Source organism: Pleurodeles waltl, chromosome 5 (assembly GCF_031143425.1).
Source record: "Pleurodeles waltl isolate 20211129_DDA chromosome 5, aPleWal1.hap1.20221129, whole genome shotgun sequence".
Classification (NCBI taxonomy): Eukaryota; Metazoa; Chordata; class Amphibia; order Caudata; family Salamandridae; genus Pleurodeles; species Pleurodeles waltl.
Window position 1 is genome coordinate 591,589,194 of NC_090444.1, and position 22,686 is coordinate 591,611,879.

The 22,686-nt window shown below is 43.6% G+C and overlaps 1 protein-coding gene across 10 annotated transcripts in view; it reads left to right on the plus strand.

Annotated features, from left to right (window-relative positions):
- The window catches only part of CHRM3 (cholinergic receptor muscarinic 3), a 3,010,830-nt gene that overhangs the window by 2,965,308 nt on the left and 22,836 nt on the right, over window positions 1-22,686 (plus strand). The window lies entirely within an intron of this gene.

Sequence of the window (22,686 nt, forward strand, 5' to 3'; positions counted from 1 at the left end):
GATTTTACTAAATTCCATGCCCTTCTGGTATGAGCACAGGGACTGGTGCACAGTGACCTTAGTCACAACAGACCCTTCCAAACGCAACACAGATGCAAAGTGCTCAATGCAGGGCCTCCCTCAGCTGGTGCGCAATGACTTGAGTCGCACCAGACAATCCCCCTTGCACACAGCAAGTTACCAATGCAGTGCCTCCCTGAAGTGAGGCACAATGTCTGGTGCGCAATGACTTGAGTCACATCAGACAACCCTGCTGCGCATGAAAAGTTACCACTGCTGTGCTTCCCTGTAATGAGGCACAACACCTGGTGCGTTATGACTTGAGTTGCGCCAAACAATCCCGCTCCACACAAAAAGTTACCACTGCTGTGTTCCCCTGGAATGAGGCACAACATCTGGTGCACGATGACTTGAGTCACACCAAAGATTTCCACTGCATATGAAAAGTTACCAATGAAGCGCCTTCCTGGAATGAGAAACCACGCCTGGTGCACAATGACTTGAGTCGCACCAGGCACATCTGAGCACACAATCAGTTCCCATTCCTCACCTCCCTGAAATGAGGCACATTTGGTGGGCGATGACTGGAGTTGCATCAGACAATCCTGCTGCACATGAAAAGTTACCACTGCCATGCTTGCATGGAATGAGGCACAATGCTTGATGTGCAATGACTTGAGTCGCACCAGACAATCCTGCTGAACAGGAAAAGTTACCACTGCCACGTTTTCCTGGAATGAGGCACAGAGTCTAGTGCGCAATGACTAGAGTCGTCCCAGGCAAACCTGCTGCACATGAAAAGTTACTACTACCATGACTGGTGCTTAATGACTTGGGTCACACCACCCACTTCTGAACACACAATCAGTTCCTGTTCTGCACCTCCCTGAAATGAGGTACAACGTCTGATGAGCAATGACTTGACTCATACCAGGCAATCCCGCTGCACACAAAATGTTACCACTCCCGTGCCTCCATGGAACAAGGCACATCTGGTGCTCAATGACTTGAAGTCGCACCAGACAATTCCACTGCACATGAACAGTTACCAATGAAGGGCCTTCCTGGAATGAGAAACCATGCCTGGTGAGCGATGACTTGAGTTGCACCAGGCACTTCTGAACGCACAATCAGTTCCTTTTCCACACCTCCCTAGAATGAAGCACAACGTTGTGTGCAGGATGACTTGAGCCGCACCAGACACATCTGGTTCACACACATAAAAGTGCCAGTTCAGCAGTACTGCACGAGGTAGAATGCTGTACTGCTCCGTGTACGCCCCACCTGAGGGTCACAACCAGTGACCAATAAGCATGCAGTTGATTTTCTCTTGAGAGAAATGTGGCAGAGTTGACAACAGCAGGCCATGCAGGGTCCCACAGCCAGTAATTGTTTCTCTACCAACCAAACAATTATGTGTGACGTGGCCCCATGATGGAGGGCCACACTCCTTGAATGCGGGCTTCACTTCGCAGGTCCAGAGCGAGGCGAATTTGGTCTCCAGGTCCAATACTTAGTTCAGTGCCCACACCACTGCTACCAGGTGGAAGCCAGCAGACAACATAGATGCATAGGAGGGCACCGCTCACTAGATTACACAGTATATTGTGTAGGTCCCTCTAGGCAGAACAGGGAGCAAGCCAACAAGCTTTTGTAGATCACACTTCACAATGTCAGCCAGCCACGCTGCAGGAAGGGTGTGCGATCCCTTGCCAGGACAGTAAATACTCCAGGGGAGAACAGATTCCTCTGGCAGTGTGCACCACCCAGTACGGAGACTCTGTCCTGCACTCCTGCAAGTGTATCTCTGAATTGCTGAAGTGTTGTCCTCCTAATTATACTGAACAGGGCCTTTGAGGTTGGGGATGGTTCAAAGGCTTGCCGTTTGAACCACAGATGTCTCCTCTAAATTTCAGTCTTGTCTGCCCAGGAATGTAGATCTGTATCTTTAGTGGGGCCATGCTCGTGCTCCGAGAGGCCAAGTGTCAAAACCTCTCCATCACGTCTTTCCAGCCAGGCCCTCAGATGGCACAGGTCTGTTGTTTTGGTTGTCCGAGGTTTATAGCTGTTGCTGAGGAATCCACAGATGTATTTTCCCGCAGCCCCCAGTGAAATGAAGCTTCAATCTGAAAGGCACACAAAAGGAATTTTAGAACATGAAAATGCCCTCCTTCTAGTTGGATTTCCAAGGTATTACTGACAAAACTGCCTTTAACATTGGAAAGGTTTTGTCACTGGGAATCTAATGATAGTAAACATGATGAGGCTGCTCCACTACAATCCATTATTGCACATAGGATCAATTATAAACTTCCCCCTATATTCTAGGGGCAGAGCAGCTCTCAATGGCAGTGAAAATACACATGGGCATTCTTCACTTAATGGGTACATGTGCCATAGCACACACACAAGCCTGCAGGGCAGGCTGGACACAAGCTTTGAGAACATAACAAGGGTGTGAGTGTGCCTATACAGGCCTGCTGTGTCAGGCTCAGTACATATATAAAAACTCTAATATTCAAGTGTCCACATATTGGCAAGTTGTGCCCGGCTCAGTGTACATATGAAAACACAATGTGCAAGGGTGCACATACTGGCACGCCATGCTAGACTCAGTATACACATGAAAACTTCAATGTGCATGTGTGCACATATAGGCAAGCATGCCAGACTCTGTATATAAATACAAATACCAATGTGCAAGTGTGCACAATACAAGCAAGCCATGCCAGGCTCAGTATATACATGGAAAAACCCGTGTGCAAGCATGCACATTCTGGCAGGCCATGCTAGGCTCAATATATACATGAAAACACCAATGTGCAAGTGTGCACATACTGGTAGGCACCCCTTCCTAACTTATGTTACTATACTTACAGTAGTAATGTGCTCAGGGCCATAAGACCTCTCAAACAGAGTCAGCAAGGTCCCCTGGAAAAAGCAAAAAAGTGGGGAACCATTATCTCCACATGTCAGGTCTAACAGAGGGTGTGTAAGAAGAACAAGTAACAGAGTTGTGAGGGAAAGAAGGAAGATTCTGTGAGAGAGAAGAGTGTGGTAAACAGTGTGAGTGTGTGATAAAAAAATGTGGGTTGATAAACAAAGAGAGTGGGACAGAGAAGGATCTAAGAGAAAAGTATGTGAGGATACACTGAGACCAAACTATTTGCGAAAGGAGGCTGTGAGTGTAAAGAAAAGAGTAGGATGAGTGACAAACTAGATTGGGAACAGAAATCAGAGAGTAAGAGAATGGAGGAAGATAATGGAGTGCAAATGAAAAGTGAGATATGGGAGAATTTGTGAGATAGAGAAAAGGAGATCAGAAAAAGCAATTTCCAGGTAGAATGTGTTTAGGCAAAACTCTTTCATGGGGGATATGAGAAAGAGAGGATGGTTTGTGAGACAGTAGAAAACGCAGTAATACTTTTCGTGCTAGGGAACACTGGGTTCCTGCCTAAGCTTCCATCAGCAAGGAATTTCAAATTACCATTTCCAATGCAGCAAATGAGGCACCATTGTAAAGGGGTAATGTAGAAAAATGTACCTCTGACTAGGTGGGAAGAAACATTGCAATTGTGCTAGGTGGCGGAGAGGAAGATAGAATTATGAGATGAGAAATTAAGGGAAGATTTAGAGAATGACTACTGAGAGACTGGGAAAAAAATTAAATAATGTGACAGCGTATGTGCAAGAGGATAAATAGGTGTGAGGATGAAGGAAGAAGATCAAAAGATAAATAAATATAGTACCAGCAGCTTGAGAAAAGAATTGGGTGTGCTTTTTATGCCAGACTGGCAACACTTCTGTGAAGAGCCCTGCCTTGAACAGGCACATCATGTGTTGCCAGTGCTGCACCATAAGGGCCACCAGAGTCTACCATTCTGAATGAGAAGCAAAATTGTGGTATGATGTTGAGATATTCAAAACCTACTACTTAATATACATACACTTCATTTAAAAAAAAAAAAAGCTTTGCAATTCACCTTTTGTGCATGGAAGCTGTGCCCAAGATTTCCCTAGATCCTCCCAAGTTGGTTGTAATAAAGAGTCTGAATCCGTTAAAGTAGAATAGAAGGTGGTTTATTCCAGAATGTAGGGAGAAGCAGCTCAGCTATCCATCTCTCAGTTCTTTCCTCGTTCTCTCCTCACCACCAAGGAATCTCACGGCCAATACCATTCGATGTTGATGTCAAGGATGACATCGGTATAGAATACTACAGCGGTGTTCTCCTACAATGTAGTATTGAAGCAGAAGTGCTGAGAGCACATATACTGTGTCAGTTGGTAAGAAGTGTCAATCACAAGTAATTTGAAGAAAGATAAACGACCGTTTACGTTGTCTCTGCCCACAATACTACAATAACAACAGCCAACTTCAAATCCTTTAGACGGGGGAGAGCCACTAGAAAAGCATGGAAATGTGTGTTTTTGCAATGGGGTTTTATGTATAAACCAAAGAGAAGAACGATAATGGAAACCAGTAGTTTTTCCCCATCTTCTGCTTAAAAAGCATACTTGAGGCTGATTGCATGTACTTCTAATAGTTAATAGTCCTGTCATGTCTGCAGTATTTTTGCAATAATTATATCAGAAACAATGACATAAGGTTAACGGTAAGCATGCATAACTAGCTTTTTGTTTGTCTGGTTTATGTCTGCCCTTAGAGCCATTCATTTATAACCCAGCCCGGACTGGCGGTTACCATGTGCTACCATCAGCAAGGGGAAATTTGTGGCGCCATATCAAAATTGGAATCTGCAAATAATTCTGTGGATGGCAAATTGCAAACATTTCATTTTGTCAGGAGAGCCGAACATCATTGCATGGTTTCTGGGCCCAGATTAACATTTGCTAGTACAGACTGTCCAGCGTTGGTGTAGGAGGGCAAGCTCCGTGGCACATTTTCAGGATAACCACCGTAATGATTCACATCTGGATTCATTGTATATACGATTTAGCTCATATGGCTATTCCGAAAATTCTAGCATGTATTCAGTTGTCATGGGCCAATACTGTACCACCTTGTATGAGAGTTCCTGACCGCAAGCATGTTGGAGTAACCTGTGCTCTATAAAGATATTTTAGTGAGAAGGTTTGACTTACTCTTGAAGTATGCCTAACTAATTCCTACATTTCTAGGAATGTCATACATACTCATAGAAGAAAGCATTGGGAATGGATTAATGTATGTGCCCTAAGAGGACAAAACCTAAATTCAGTATCAGGGCATGTTTGGATAATGATTTGCACTATAAGGAAATTTTACTCTACTCAGAGAGGTTTCCACGAGTGTATCTGCTCTATTTGCTGTTTTGTTTATACTTAGCGGTATCCATAGAGCAACTTACTAGTGTTTTTGAACAGATGGGTGGAAGGTCAAGAAGAGGCTATTGTACCACTGAGTGAAAAAACTGAGTGAAAAAAACGAAAAAAGAAGAGTTTTTGAGCATGAGTCGAAATGGTTGGCAGAGAGATATACTTTGACCTTTTTGTCATTATGTTAAGACCTTGCTCCGTAAAAGAGACAGTTTGTGGAGAGCTGAAAGATGCTTTCCTAGTTTTACTCTCCTCTGAAGAGATGCCAGTGTAGGCTTGGAAAACATCACTTCAGTTCATCTGGAGACTTCTGCCAAAGACTAAAGGCCCAGGAGGACCTTTACAATGGAAAGGAAATCAAGAACCAGAGCATGTCGAGATGTTTGTCTCTATTAATGTATGTTTATCAACTCGTTAAAATAGCATAGGATGTGGTTATATGCCTTTATGTTGCCCTCTCCTATGCATTTTTATATTGTAAAATGTCTTCGCTTGAGCTTTCTGCTTTTATAAATAACACTGTTGTGAGGTAGCTTAATGAGTGACACTCGATGGTGAATGTCACACAGGCCTAGTGTAGTGAGACAGCCATGGGAACCTATGGATCAGAATGTCCTCAGTGCTCTACACTCGTGGCTGCTGAAGGAAGGTTCCAGAAAGTAGGAGTAACCAGGCTGAGGTACCTTTATGATAGATGATTAGAGCATGAATGTGCAGGAATTCAGGTAACTGATATATGACATTACAATGAATGCCTTTAAAACACATTGCCTTTACCACACAAGTCTTTACCACACATATGCCATTAGCACACTCAGGTAAGTGATATATATATATATATACATATATATATATATATATATATATATATATATATATATATATATATATATATAAAATCTTTCACAAGCCTTGGAGTGCAAGTTTTTTTTGTTGGTGCATGTGATAGGCGGCACCCATTTTGCAAGTGTTTGGCGGCTACCGGCATCTACAACTCACACTGACCCCGCTCTGGTAGATGTGGCTGGGAGATGCCGGATTTGACATTATATATGTATATATATATATATATTTATTAAATAACACAACACCAAGGTTAGGGGTTGATGCCTGGCGCTGATTCTCAGATTTCTGGTCCCTTTTTCCATAGTAGTGTCCATAAGGTAATGTTAAGAAAGTGATCCAAGAAGAACCACTAACTCCATACAAAAGTCCACTTCAAAGTTAACTTATTGCATCTCCAGATAATTCCAAAGAGATCTTCAAGTAGCAATGAGACGAAACATCCACATCCACAGCCAACACGTGTTTCGCAACGCTGTTGCTTCTTCAGGGCTGATACGCAGGGGAATCCTACACGTAGCGTGTCCTATGTATAACTCTCATTGTGTCAAGAATCAATCAATGACAGCATCAAATATCACTTGGGCATCCAACGTCAGTGGTAATAACTGATAAAATTCACAGTTCCACAATAAGTAGTTCCGATATATCTTATATTACAATTTATAATCCAACGTATGGCAAACAATAAATCGTTATGCTCATCAGGTCATAGAACAGTTAATCAAATATGCAGCCTTAGCTGATGACAATCTAACTTCTTCATCACAAAAAAAACAAGAAGTGCATATATGTATGTATATATATGTGTGTGTGTGTATATATATATATATATTTATATATTTATATATATATATATATTTCTCTTCCAGTACGATTCAATTACTTTTATAAAATTATTTTGTGTATATATCATTTTTTTATTTATTTATTTTATTTCTTTATTTGGAATGTGAGGGTCATGCAATGTGTGATGAGTGAAAAAACTGTTAAACCTATGGTTCAACCAATGAAGATTAGAGATCGTCCCACGCAGCCTTGGGAAGAAGTTGCCCTCAACATTCTAGGGCCGGTCCATGGAGAAGGTTGTGATGTATATCTCATAGTGCTGATTGATGTCTATTCAAGGTGGCCAGAGATCATGTTTACTAGAAGCATTGAAACAAAACATGTAATTGGTTTTCTGAAAGACATTTTTGGGAGAGAGGGTATTCTTAAAGTTTTCCTCACTGACAATGGAGTACAATTGGTTTCTAAAGAAATGGAACAATTTTTAGCAGGTTGTTCCATACGACACAAGAAATGAGCGCTTTACCATCCTGAAACCAATGGTATGGTAGAGAGCTTCAATTGGGTGCTAAAAGAAACTATAGCTATGGCCAAGGACAATGGACTAAGTTGGAAGAGAGAGGTGATGAAAAGGGTTGAAGCGTAGAGGGTCTCACCTCATTCAATTACTGGGTAAAACCCCATTTGAATTGTTTGGAGCCAGACATCCTAATACCTTTGTAGCGCCCACATAGGTGAATGATATGGAGTTGAGAACAGGCCTGATAGTATCAGACGATCATTGGAGAATGAGGGAGCAAAAGAAAAAAGAAGCCCGAAAGAGAACGTTTGATTCAAGGAAGTCTGTACGAGAAACAACGGTTGAGGTGGGAGATTGGGTATTCATTTGAAAACCCGTGAGGAAAGGGAGAGGTATAGATAGGTCAAAACCTATAAGAGTGGTCAAGCTGTTCAACAGTGCAGTCAGGACGGAAGATTCTAAAATTTAGAATCCCAATCGGGTGGTGGTACTCAAGCGTAAGATGTTTGGGATAGAACTTAATGATAGACTGGTTAATCCTGTTTCATCAACAAGTGTCAGAAAATCTTCCAGAAAAATTATAACCCCAAAATATTTAAAGGAATATGTTAAGTAGATACTATAGTTGATGGAATTGTCAGTTCTTGTATATATGTTTTAGAGTAAGGGTACTTTTGTGTTGTAATGGTAAATGTTTATTTGTTCCATATATATATATATATATATATATATATATATATATATATAGATATATATATAGATATATATATATATATATATATATACTGTATATATCATTTATTTATTTATTTGTTTCAATAAAGGAGGGAGGTGTGTAGTATTCATCCATAAGTATGATGGTACTGCCAAGTGGAGAACCCTTGTGCTAGATTAGAACATATGTATGTCATCATGGAATGTGAGGGTTGTGACAGAGAAAGCTGGCAGTTGGACGTGGTGGAAGGGACCTCTTAAACTGGAATAAACATTTTTCCTGTGTTTCACCTCGGTATCTTGGATTTTCTATGAAACTGTTCTTCGTTACAGTTTATTATTTCATTAAATAAAGTGTAAAGTATATATAAATTTATATATTCCAAAAAACTTGGCCGCTCCTCTGAACCAGCAGCACCTCAGTTCAGTTCAATGGAATATCATTTTATTACCCTTTTGAGTTTTTCCACATTCATTCAAAAAGGTGCAAAACACATTAAAAGAATATATATATATATATATATATCTATATATCTATATATATATATATATATATATATATATATATATATATATATATATATACCGATATATATATATATATATATATATATATATATATATATATATATATATATATATATATTACCTATTGGTTGCCAGTAATTCTTCACAACATTTTCCAAACAATTATGGCACCTACTTCAGCCACTATCTTGAAAGATTTGGGGTGATCTGTCAAGTGGGGGCCAAGAAAAAAGGGGATCTCAAAATGCTTTTTCCCCACGCAATTTCCTTAGGGATTTTTAGACACAATTACAGCCCGAACCGCTGGATGGAATTACACCAATAGCTTTTGGTCCAGAAAATGTGCTTTTTATGATTTGGTGTAAATCCATTCAGTAGATGTTTGAGGTCCCTGTGTTGATATCTGACTGGCTGCCAACACTTCAACCAGGAAGTATTGGCAGCCATTTTGGGACTCAGACTTACCTGATTCCCCCCAAAAACCATAAAAAATAAAGAGAAGGGGTCACCCTGACTCCTAGCCCTGGTGGTGGGGCTCCCTGTGGACCTTGTTAAAGGCCAAAAAAATGTTTCAATTTTGGTGCAAAATCATGGAGGATCCACAAATTTGTTGCAAAATTGGAAAAATAACCACAAGCATGCTTGTTGTTCATTCAGCCCCTGGGTGGGCTGGGTGCCGGGGGCATATAAAATTGATAGAAAATGGTAGGGGCCCAGAAAGCTGCCCTCCCTAAGGCTACTTTGGGTCCAGGGGACCACCATCTCCACTGGGCTTTAAAATAATAAAATGAAAGGAGGGGGTTGCACGCCCCCCCCCCCATATGCCTTTCAAGGCCTAGGGACTCCTACATCCCTAGGTCTAGGCTCATAAATAACAGAGAGGGCTGTGTGGACCCTCTCTTCACTGGCAAATTGCCCCAGGGACCAAGACTTTCCCAGGGCATACAAATTGCCAAAAGGGGGAGGGTGCCCCACTTCTAGGCTATATTCGAACTTTGGGACCACCACTTCCCCCAGCATCGCAAATATACCAAGAGGGAGGGGGGCCTATGTGGCCCTCCTTCCAGGGCATATTCAGCCCTGTGGACCACCACCTCCCCAGGGCTGGCCCGTGCAAACTAAAAGGAGGGGAGGGTCAATGCAGCCCCCCTCCTGGAGCCATTAATGGCTCTGGAGGCCACCCCCCCCCAACCAGGGCCAGCTCCCTATCTCCCAAGGTGCCCACCGTTGGCAGATAACAGTTTGCTGTTGCTTGGGGGGAGCTATGACAGTCTCTTCCAAGCAAGAGAAAACTGTAATTCTGCTCCAAGGGGGCGGGAGCAGGAAAACTGCTCCTGCTCACTGGGAGTGGACTTTTCAAACGTGGGCAGGAAGCAGATGAATGGATTGTTCCCGCGTGCAGAGAGCAGCATTTTTAGCTGCTCCCTGTGTGTGGGGGCAATGCCGCTCCTGCTGGAGGCAGGGAGCTGGCAGGGACTGCAGGGGCCTTGAGGGTCCCCTGCTGTCCAATATGTCAAAATTGTGGAACACACAATGTTATGGGAAGCTCCTATGTATATAAACTAAGCAGGTGCTCCAGTTGAAGCTCTGTTTCCATAAAGTACAAATCATCCTAAGTTCTTGCTCTTGGCCAAGGCACAGCAAGTGTGTTTTCTCTGCGGATCCACTCTGAAAAATAATCTGAATCCTTGATGAAGGTGAATGCATTGTTGCTCTTTGGGAACACAATATCTTCTGTAGTGACTGTGATGTGAAGTGGGTGACAAGAGTTGGGCACCCAACTCCATTGCACATGGCCTTTGGCCGTGTGTGGCACATGGTTGAATGCCTACAAATGCCTTGTGGCCAACTCCTTCTGCCTGTAGCCAACCCCCAGCTATGCACCGCTTGGGACAGAAGGCATGTGGGAGGTTAGCCACAGGGCCAGGCCAGGCCCTTTGGCCAACCCCCCACTACATTAAAATTACCATTGAAATTCACTGGAAAAAAACAAAGATTACAGTGATGTTATAGTTAGATTCTGAATGAATTTACACACACAAGACGATTGGAATTCAGCTGTTGCAGTTAGAGTTATTTCAAGTAATTATAACTCGTGCCCTAAGGTAACTGTAACTTGTGCCCTCACCATGCACATCTAATTACTCCACATATTGCATCATTCATGACATCTTCTATGGCATCATTGATATTATCACTACAACATTTGTAATAAAATTATTGATGAGAAATCTTTGCTGCTGGGGCCTGCTTATACATTATGGCACGGGGACCACAACCTTGGGACATAGTGGTTTCCCTGCCTGTAGTGGCGTGGGAAGGGAAACCTGTGTTTACTCTCGATTGGTAGGTGAATATTTTGTAATCTCCCGCCAAGTGGGAGCAAGCAACAACTCTGCTCCCAGAGGGCAGTAAGTTCAAAACTGCTCCTGCCTGCACGAAGTGGACTTCTGATCTGTTTCCCTGCCCGCGCTGATGTTTGTAGGGAAAATGTTTGTCCTGGCATCCTTGGCATGGTCTCCCCTGTCTTTTTTGCCTCCGCTTCCCATGTTTTTACTGTGTGCTGGGCTCTGTTTGCGCTGTTTTTAGTACTCTGGGCATTTTACCAGTACTCTGGGCATTTTACCAGTGCTAAAGTGCAAGTGCTCCTGTGTAAAGTGTATGAGTAATTGGCTTTTCCATGATTGGCATATCTGATTTACTAGTATGTTCCTGGTAAAGAGTACTAGAGGTGCCCAGGGCTGGTATATCAAATGCTACTAGTGGGCCTGCAGCACCCATTAGTGCCACCCACAATAGTAGCCCTGTAAACATGGCTCAGACCTGTCACTGCCGTGTCTGTGTGTCCAGTTTTAAATCACCAATTCAACCTGGCAACTGTAACTTCTTGTCAGGCCTAAACCTTCCCTTTTTATACATGTAAGGCACCCCTAAGGTAGGCCCTAGATAGCCCCAGGGGCAGGGTACAGTATATGTTAAAGGTGGGACATGTGCTGATGTGTTTTACATGTCCTAACAGTGAAATACTGCCAAATTCAGTTTTCACTGTTGCAAGGCCCATCTCTCTCAAAGGTTAACATGGGGCTGCCTTTAAATATTCCTAAAGTGCAGTTTCCCTTTGAGTGAGGATTGAAACATGGAGTCTGGGGTCTCTGAACTCATAATTGAAAAATACATCTGATAGTGAAGTAGGTTTTTAGATTGTTAGTTTGAAAATGCCACTTTTAGAAAGTGTGCATTTTCTTGCTTAAACCATTCTGTGCTTGCCTGTTTGTGGATTACCTTTATTGGTCAGACTGACAGTTGGGGTGTTTGTGAATCTCCTCTAGACAGTGACCCCCTGGTGTGTGTCTGGGAAGGATCTTGTGAACAACAGAGACTTTCCTTTGAAGTTTGCCCAGTTCAAAGGCAGAGAGGGGTATAAGTAGTGGACCTAAAACCCCAGACTTTAGATCACTTCTGGATTCAAGAGGAACCTCAGCCAAGGAGAAGAGCTGAAGAGCTGAGGAGAAGTGCTGCCCCTGCCTGTGACTGTGCTTTGTTGGGCTATCTGCAGTTGCTGCTTCTGCCTGTGAAAGTGGACAAAGACTGGACTATGTTGTGCATTCCTCCTTCAGAATGATCTCCAAGGGCTTGAACTGAGCTTGCCTCCTGTTTTGAAGTCTCAGGACCATCAGGCTTCCTCTGCCAGCAACTGGAATCTCTGCTGGGACTCCTGCCCTGCCAAGTTGTGCCCTATCCAGTCCCGGGCCCTTGAAAGGTTAAGTTGCAGAAGAACAGCTGAAATCCACACACAGATTGGGGTGCAGGCAGGGAAATTTTCAATGCACTATCTGCAACGCAGCTGATAAACGATGCACCACCAACCTCTTTGCGGCTAAAATAGACGCTCCATCTGCATCGTGGCTGGGAGATTGATGCATCGTGGCTGGAGAAATGATGCAACACCTGCTTGGGGCTGCTGATAACAATGCAAACCCCATGCAGCACGGTTTTCTTACCCCGTGTGACCGGATTTCTCAGGCATTTTTCTCTGGGTGTCAAAGTCATTGTAAATTGGCATGGATCTGAGGTGCCCTGTCCAGGCATCGCTCTCTTGCGAGGTAGAAAAATAACACATCGCCTACCCGACCGAAGAAGAAACAATGCACGAGTAAGAAATCAACCATTGCTGACTTTTTCGATGCACGCTCATCCATGCTGCTTTATTTTTGATGAAAACCAGGTACTTTGTGTAACGTCAACTTTTACATTGTTTTCTATGGAGTAAGACTTTTATTCTCACTTGTGTCGTTTTGGTCTTGTTTGATTTAGATACACATTACTTATTTTTCTAAACTGGTTTGGTGTCCATTTTGTACTGTTTTCACTGTATTACTGTGTGTGTTGGTACAAATACTTTACACATTGCTTCTGAGAGAAGCCTGACTGCGACCAAGCTACCAAGGGGGTAAGCAGGGGTTATCTAAGTGTGTGTCTCCATTGCCCTGACTAGAGTGAGGGTCCCTGCATGGACAGGGTGCAAACTGACTGCCAACCAGAGACCCTATTTCTAACAGGAAACAAATCTAAATATTGTTCCTGCCCCAAGGAGCTGCATTAGGAGCTGCTCTCTGCAAAAGAGAGCGATGTCAGTTCCCACTGTATGTGGGGAGATGGCTTGGGCAGCAGGTGCCTTGGGTTTCACCCGCAGCCCCCAACAACACTCTGGGGGGTCCCAGGAAATTGGGGTCCCTGGGGCTGAAATCGGCCTGGGGTCTGGGGAAGCATGCACCCTTCCCCCTGCAAATGACAGCAGGCCTGAGGGACGGAGTCCCCAGGGATGGAATTTACTGGGGAAAGGGGCTGTGTTCACTCTTCCCCCAGCAAAATGTCACCTGGCCCCAAGGGATAGGTACCCCAGCAGTGCCTAATATGAGCCTAATTTGACCCCCTGGTTTCCGGTGGAGAGCACTGGCACTTACTTTTTGGGGCTGGCATTTACTGCGAGCAAAACACACATATGTGAAAGACAGAGTAAGAGAAAAACGAGAAACCATCACAAAGGGAGAATGCAGAAATCTGCAAGAGTGAGCTGAAGTGGCAGGGAGTGGTTTTAAATGGATTAAAGAGGCCTGAGATGGCTTTAGGATTACGTTGCCTCAGTACTCTGTACTCACACATTCAATTGCAGCAGCCGTGTGTTTCAGAGGAGAGCTTTGGGCACCGGCACATTTTTATTTACAAAGTAACCCTCGTCTCCGGGGTCCAAATCAGCCAAGAGAGCAGGACCGTGCACCCTTAACCACACCCAATTGTTGCTGGGCACTGGAGGGTTGGGTCCCAGAGCCAAAATCACGTGCCCCCTTAACCCTAATAATGACACTGAACCCCAGTGGATAGGGTGCCCCGGGCTCACATCAGCATGGGGAGAAGGCCTCATGCCCTCCTCCCTCTGAACATGTCGCTGGGCCCGGCATATGGGGTCCCCGGGGTTGATATTGCCCAAAGAGGGAGCTGCATGCCCCCTCTCCCTAAAAATTACGCTGATCCCCATGAGAAGGGGTCCCTGGGGCAAAATTGTCCCTGGGTCGGGGAGCCATGTGTGTCTCTTAACCGTGGCCATGGGGGCTAGGATCCCCCAGGGCCTAGCAAGGCTTGGGTAGGGGCCAAAAGGTACCCTCCCCTTTATTTAAATAAATGGGCCTGGGTGATGGGGTCCCTGGGAACAATAATGGCTTGGGCAGGGTAGTCGCGCAGCCCCCTTCCCTTTAAAAAAATACACAGCCCTAGGTGATGGGGTCCTCAGGTTCTAAAGAGGCTCGAGGAGGGGGGGCATGAAGTCCTATCCATTAATTAAAAAACAAATGGCCCTGGTGGGTGAGGTCCCTAGTTCCAGGTGCTATGGCCAACCCCCTCCCCATGTGCACAGCCAAAGGCTGTACACAGTGTGAGATTGGCTGTGTCGAGGGTGAGTTGGCTGCAGTGCAGCCAAATCAAATTTGCGTTGCGCATGACCGAAGGCCATGCATGGGAGGGAGTCTGCATTTACGTATGGTAATTAAGCATTTCTCTAAGTTTAAAAAAAAAAACTAGAAAGCAATTGAAAAACACAAAGTTTAAGGTAACGGTATAGTTAGGTGAATGTCAATGACCGCATTAACTTTTTGTTCTAAAAAAGACCACAGAAATTTAACAGTTATAGTTAGTGCTAACTGTAACTTGCGCTCCTGCCATGCACTGCTTATGACCTCATATATTACATCACTCATTACGTGTTCTATGACATCACTGATGACATCTAAAATGACATCATTGATGACATCATACAATGAGCATGCTAGTTTGTTTAATACTTTACACAGTGGAGAGTAAGTACCATATTACCTAATTTGGTACAGCCTGGGTCGATCTGATGGGTATAACTTTTTACAAACAAATGTGCTTCTAAAGCACCATAGATTTCTTTAAATCTTTGTATTAAAGAGTAACTCTGTGTGCAGGTGACTTGGGTTCATTATGTTCCACACAAGTTTTTTGGTGCTGAAGAAAACGTTTTCAACAGGAGTAAGATTTCACATAGTAGATACCAACTTTTGCAATCACCCTTGAGTTATTAAAAAGAATTGTGTCAGCGTGACTATTTCTACATAGCATAGAAGACTATGGGGGTGATTCTCACCCTGGTGGGCGGCGGAGGCCGCCCGCCAGAGTTCCCCCCTCCAAAATACCGCTCCGCGGTCGAAAGACCGCTGAGGGTATTTTGGGTTTTGCACTGGGCTGGCGGGCGACCGCCAAAAGGCCGCCCGCCAGCCCAGTGCAAAACACCCTTCCCATGAGGACGCCGGCTCAGAATTGAGCCGGCGGAGTGGGAAGGTGCGACGGGTGCAGTGGCACCCGTCGCGTATTTCAGTGTCTGCAAAGCAGACACTGAAATACAAAGTGGGGCCCTCTTACGGGGGCCCCTGCAGTGCCCATGCCACTGGCATGGGCACTGCAGGGGCCCCCAGGGGCCCCACGACACCCCATACCGCCATCCTGTTCCTGGCGGGCGAACTGCCAGGAACAGGATGGCGGTATGGGGTGTCAGAATCCTCCATGGCGGCGCAGCGAGCTGCGCCGCCATGGAGGATTCATTTGGGCAGCGGAAAACCGGCGGGAGACCACCGGTTTTCCGCATCTGACCGCGGCCAAACCGCCACGGTCAGAATGCCCTGCGGGGCTTGTTATGCTTGAGAAGATGGGCTATCTGTAAAGTTTTCACCACAGTATAAAGGGAGCAGGTAGCATGATGTTTAGCACCTTCAGATCTTGGGTATTTTTTAGAAAATAGTGTATTTTCTGACAATTGTTTCATGGAGTGTACACTGTTCTTAGTAGAAACTTTGTGATACTCTGTGGTGTATTTCTCATGAATGTTTCACTGTTTGCAAACAGTGCGGCATGGAGTAAAGTCCCACCATAGAGTAAGCACGGTTTACAGTACTCAGTTCCCTGCTGATATCAACTATGTCTCAATGTAGGTTCAGTGAGTTTAAAGGGGTTGATACAGATAAAAGCTCTCCATAGTAGGGCATTTGTTTTGGAACTGACATTCAGTATTCTTAAGAACTTGGCTTTCTATAAACAGTTGTATGTAGACTGAACAACATACTCAATGAGTGGTTGGTTTTCTATATATCTGTGGTTAATTGTCAATGTGAACTATGTTAGATGTAAAGTGTATGGTATAGTCAATGTTGCTCATAATGCATGCTTTCTAAACCTATGGGAGTTGTGTCTGTGATGGCGTTAATGATGGCTGATATTTTCCTGAGCTATTTTGTACATAGTGGCAGGCCTTTAATGCCATAGTAATTCATAGCGCAATATGCTGGAAAACAAAGCATAGACAATGACATCAGTGATGTCATCAATGATGTATTTTGATATGTCATCAGTGATATATTACCTACTGGAAGTCGTCAGTAGGTAGTTATAGTTAGGACCTAGTTTCCATTGAAAATGCGATTTAACTTGGCTATATCGTTGGCACCATTTGATGGATCTTCATGAAATCTTCTAAAAAAACTTAAACGCTCATTTCAGCTGCTGTCTGGAAAGTTTTGGGGTGATCCGTCAAGTGGGGGCTGAGAAAAAAGGGAGTCTTAAAACACATCTTCCCCATTTTATTTTCCATAGGGATTTTGAACACAACTATAGCTTGAACTGCTAGACGGATTTGCACCAAATTTTGCAGAAATCTAGCTCTTGGTCTAATAAGAGCCATTTTTATGATTTGTTTTAAATCCATTCATTAGTTTTCAAGTTATTAAAGGAAAACCATTTGTATATATAGGGACGCGGATCCTCCTTAGATCGTCTGCGGGTTCTCATGGAAAAGCAAGGCCCTGATTGGCTGGCCGCAACCTGAAAGAAAAGTTGTGGCTGCCATTTTGTTTTTTGCAATGCCTGGAGGATGGAAAAAAACAGTGTAAAAACATACAAGGGGTCAGAAGACACCATAGGATGAGCCCATAGGACTCACAGAGGGGTCCCTTGGGGACCAATCATGGACAAATAATTGCCCTTTTTCCGGACGATCTGCAGATTTTCAAATCCTTCTAGGATCCTCCTTGGACATTGGGGAAAGCAAGGCCATGACTGGCTGGCTGCAACTTGACAGGAAAATTAACATGTGTGTTAACAAAACATAGGAATTCACTGAAAAAAACAAAGGTTCCAGGGGCATTATAGTTAGGATGATGTTGTACCAATGCCAAACCATAGAAATTCAGCAGTTATAGTTAGTCTTATAGTTATCCTTATCTGAAGAAACTATAGCTTGTGCCAGAAAGTAACTTTGGGCACCAAGTTTTAGTTTCTTAACACAAAAGTACAAGTATAACTACTGAATTGTTATGGTTTTGTACATCAAGCTAACTATAACGTCCCTGTAACCTTTGTTTTTATATATATATATATATATATATATATATATATATATATATATATATATATATATGTATATATATATATATATATATATACATATATATATATTAACTAGTGGCGGTCGCCACTAGGTAGTTATAGTTAGGACCTAGCTTCTATAGAAAAGCTGTTTTTACTTCCCTATATCTTTGAGACGCTCAACAAATCTTCACAAAATTATCCAAAAATATTCAACAGTCATATGAGCTTATGTCTGGAAAGTTTCAGAGTGATCCATCAAGCGAGGGCCGAGATAAATCGGGGGTGAAAATTAGAGAGTTTCCAATGTTAATTCCGATAGGAAATTTTGAACAGTGATCGCACCATAACTACTGGACGGAATTACACCAAATTTGGCAGAAAGGTAGCTCTTGGTCCAGAAAGAACCCTTTCTGTTGTTTAGTGTAAATCCATTCAGTAGTTTTTGAGCTATTAAAGGCAAATCCAAATTATTTGTGTGTGTGTGTGTGTGTGTATCCATTCAGTAGTTTTTGAGCTATTAAAGGCAAATCCAAATTATTTGTGTGTGTGTGTGTGTATATATATAAATATATATATATATATATATATATTTTTTTTTTTTTTTAGGGACACAAAGAATTTGCGACCCCTCACAATCTCGTCTATAGATCTGATTGGCTGCCAACATTTCAACAAGGAAGTGTAGGCAGCCATGTTGAAATTCGGCTTCAGCCGAGTCCCAAAAAAATGTAAAACATAACAAAAGGGGCAAGGATATGGACATCCAGATCCCTTAGCTCTTTGTGTGGGGTCCTAGAGGGATCCCCAAGAGCAAAAAAGTAGATTTATCTTAAATTTTCGTTGGGTGTCGCAGTGGATCTGCGGCTCAGCCGTAAATTTAAAAAAAAAAGTGTGGCCTCCTGTGCTTCTTTTTAAATAAGCCCCTGGGTAGGCCAGGTTCCTGGGACATTGTTCTTTTAATGTGGGGGGCTGAGCGCCTCCCCTGCTGCCACAGGGACCACTACCTCCCTAGGGCATAAAGTAAATATGGTGCAAGGGGGCCACGTGGCCCCTGCTCACCAGGGATCACCACCTCCCTGGGGTATAAACCAAATATGAAGAGTGGGCCCATGACCCCCCGCTGCTCCGGGGACCACCACCTCCCTGTGGGCTTTAATCTAATTATATGTATGGCCTGCACGTCCCCTACTCGCAGCCCCCTGGTCCACTACCTCCCCAGGGTGTTACTACAATAATGAGCACGGTGTCTCCGTAGCCCCGGGGAACACGGCCTCCCTGGGGCAAAGTGTTAAAAATAGAAAGGGGTCAGTTGCGGACCCCCGCATCGCCAAGACCAACACTTCCCTGGGGCTGTTCTATGTTGGAGGGGGGCTGCATGGCCCCCCTCATAGAGCCACTGATGGCCCTGGTTACCACAACCCCCAAGGTCAAGCTCCTGCTATGTCCCAGGGTGTCCACCCCGGGACATAGCTGTTTGCTATGACTTGGCGGCAGCTTTAAGGCTCTGGTTCAATGAAGGGAGAGCTGTCAAACAGCTCTCCCTTCCTCAGAACATAGTTTCCTTTGTCTGCCTGTTCACGGAGATGCATGCAGGCACACAGAGAAAACTGCTCTCACAGAGAGGGAGCTGTTTTAGCAGCTCCCTCTCTGTGACATCAATGCTGGCTCCCACAGGAGGTGGGGAGCAAGCTGGGATCGTGGGGGCCTTCAGGCTCCTCCCATGGTCCCCTACATTGAGACTGGGCGTCCTGGGGGGGCACCCAGGTCACATGGCCAGGCCCCGAGGATAGGTTCTCCAGGACCAAGATCAGCCCTGGGGAGGGAGGCCATGCAGCCCCTCTCCCCCCAAAAAAGGAATTAAGCCAAACCCCAGGGGTTGAGGTCCCCAGGGCCCAGATTGGCCTGTGGAGGGGGCTGCAGCTCCCCACCCCAAAAAAAGGACCAGACCCTGCAGACACCCCCTGTTGCGCACAGCGGAGGGTTGGGTGGTTATAGGGTTGGCCGCAGGGGCTTCCCACAGGTCAGGCCCTGTGGACAGTCCCCTCTGCGGCCAACCCCAGTTGCGCACAGCCCAAGGCCACGCCACAGCGGTGGTGGTTGATTATCATATAATAATGAAACTTACTATTTGTTTTAAAAAATCATAGAAATTCACTGAAAAAGCTGGTGAACTATAACTCATGGCCTAAGGTAACTATAACTCATGTCCTCACCATGTACTGCTAATTACCCCACAAATTACGGTACTCATGACATCTTTGATAACATCATTGATAATATCAATGTGATATTTGCAGTAAAATTTGTGAAGAAGTAACTGTGCATGGTGGGTGCACGGGTTCTATTTACCTTAGGGCACAAGTTATAGTTACTTGGGATAACACTCTCACTATAAGTATTGAATTTCCATGGTTTTGTACGTTAGAAATGGGAGCCTAACTATAATGTTCCTGTAACCTTTGGCTTATTAAGTAAATATATATATATATATATTTATATATATATATATATACACACATAAACACACGCACGCGTATCAAAATAGTTCCCTAATCAAGAGAGAGTGTTTCTGTTAAAAAGGGGCATTTTTTCTTTTCTTAATGACTTTGGCTCTGTTCACCAAATATGCATGTAACGTTCAATTAAAAATGACATCAACTGTGATTTTGATAGCAAGGTTTGTGCAGATGATCCAAGGGAGTCCCGAATATAAAAATGGCTCATCAGAATTACACAAAATTTTACTCAAGGAAACACCTTTCTTTCATTTAGTGTAAATGCATTCAGCGGTTTTGATAAATTGGCATTCTAATGATGTATTGAGTGAGCTTGAAAAGATTAAAAATGTTAGCGATTGCTGGACCTTTAGTCTGTGGATGTTACACAAAGGAGGGTTCATATACGATTTGTGTACCTAAATCTAAAAAATAAACTGATCTTTTATTCACTTTTATCCATTTCAAGGCCATAAATTCAAACTGAGTCCATAAACTAAAAACTGAAGATTTGCTAGACCCACTTGCTGTGCTCAATCTCCAATTCACTGACCTGTTAGGAAACCATCAAGGGTCCAACAGTCCATAAGGGGCATATTCAAAAGCCCCTAGTGCGCTGCGCCATATTTACAAGGTGGCGTTAAGCCACAATTGTGGCTTAACGCCACCTTCTAAATACGGCTCCTTCACACGCAACCCTTTGTGTGGAAGGGACATGTAATGGGTGTTCCTGTGGGTGTGCCACAGCCGCACCCATTGCATTTTGACCCGTCTCAGATTTACGGGTTTTTGTAAGCCTGTGGCAGTGCCAAAATCTAACACAACCACAGAAGTGGTGTTAACAAGGCGCAACGAGGAGGATAACTTATAATCCTTCTCGTTTTTTGCTTTTTCTATGAGAGCCAAATGCCACACACAATTGTTTATGTGCGGGAAGGTGTCCCTTTCTGAACATGAACAATCATTTCAAAGTGATGCTTTGGCACTTCTGTGAGTGCTGCAACCTGCAGCCCATATAGAAGTGCCAAATCGGTATTAGTGATTGTTTAAGTGCAAGAAGGAGGATCTTCCTACACAGAAACAATCAAACCCCTCAATGCAGGCATCCTTTCACGAGGGTGCAAGGATGCCTACATTGGCACTAGGAAGCACAATTTAGCACCAATGCAGGGGACAACAAAGGGGTGCACCGTATTCAATTAAATACGGCACATCCCTGTGTTGTGAAAATGATGGAGCGCGACACTGCCAATTTTTGCGCAGCATCGCGCGCTTTCATTTTCTGTTAAATATGGTACTAGGAGTTTTTAAACATCCCACTGAGGTTCACAAACCCCACCTTCTTAAAAATAATAGCTACCAGTTTTTTATCGAGTAAAAAATAAAAATAAAGCAACCACCCCTGCTTGGCAATCCACAGTATGTGTGCAGCAGGGATTCCCACCCTTGTCGGGTTAGGTGCAGGGCATGTCAGATGCCTGGTCTTGCTGCACACTATGCAGCAGAAAAAGGAAGCATTTCAAAGAAATTCGACTTAGTATCTATCTGCAAAACCTCTACAGTTAAAGTGAAGTTATGGTTAGAATTATTTATAACACCTTAACATATGTTTAAAAAAATACTTAAGTCCATGAAAAAACACAATCAAGTTATGGTTACAAAACAATATCTAAAAAAACCTGGAAATTTGGCAATTATGGCTACAATGCCATTTATACTTTATACAGTAGCGAAGCATATTCGTAATTGGCTCACCAAATGATCTCACAATATTTATACTAATAAATAACAACACCTAAAAGTACAATGGCATAAAATCACATCAAACGTACAAACCAATATATTTTACTACATTCCTAGTCATCTCATACATAGCTGTAATGGCAATGTGAAATGTAATCTAACTTGTAAAACAATTTAAGATGAAAGGGGCCACATGCAGAGTTGAACTTGGCTATGTGTGGCAGCTTTAGGGTATGCAATAAATCAAAAAAGATTACACATGGTTCCACCTAGTGCTGTGGGTTTCTTTCAAGTAGATAGCTCGGTCAGCAGATGAGAACCAAAGCTTTTCGAAGCAAGAGCCCTCACTCACCATCCGGTGACATGCTTCATCATAGGGCCAGCTCCTCGTCAGGCCGGCACTACAATGCCTGACGGGCCCCGCAAGGGGGCTCTTTGCCGGAGATCTTTTGAGAATTGCAAATAGCCGGTCAAAAACAGTGAAGTGAAGGATTGGTATACGGAAAAAACTTTAAAAAATGCCTAGAGGTAACAACTAATTATTTTTAATACTCGTGCTCGTACCTCTGACATGATTAAAAACCAGAAAACGGGGTAATTCTTCTGTTACAAGCGAGAAACATGTTGACCAACTACATAGAGTGACACAGGGGACCCTGTGTGCTCCGTCTCTTATATGTTAATTTCCTCTTAGAGACATTACTATTACTACTATACTTACCTATATTTCTATGGGGTTTGTGGACATTATTCCACCAACTCCCCGTTTTCTGTTTTTTAATCATATCAGAGGTACAAGCACGA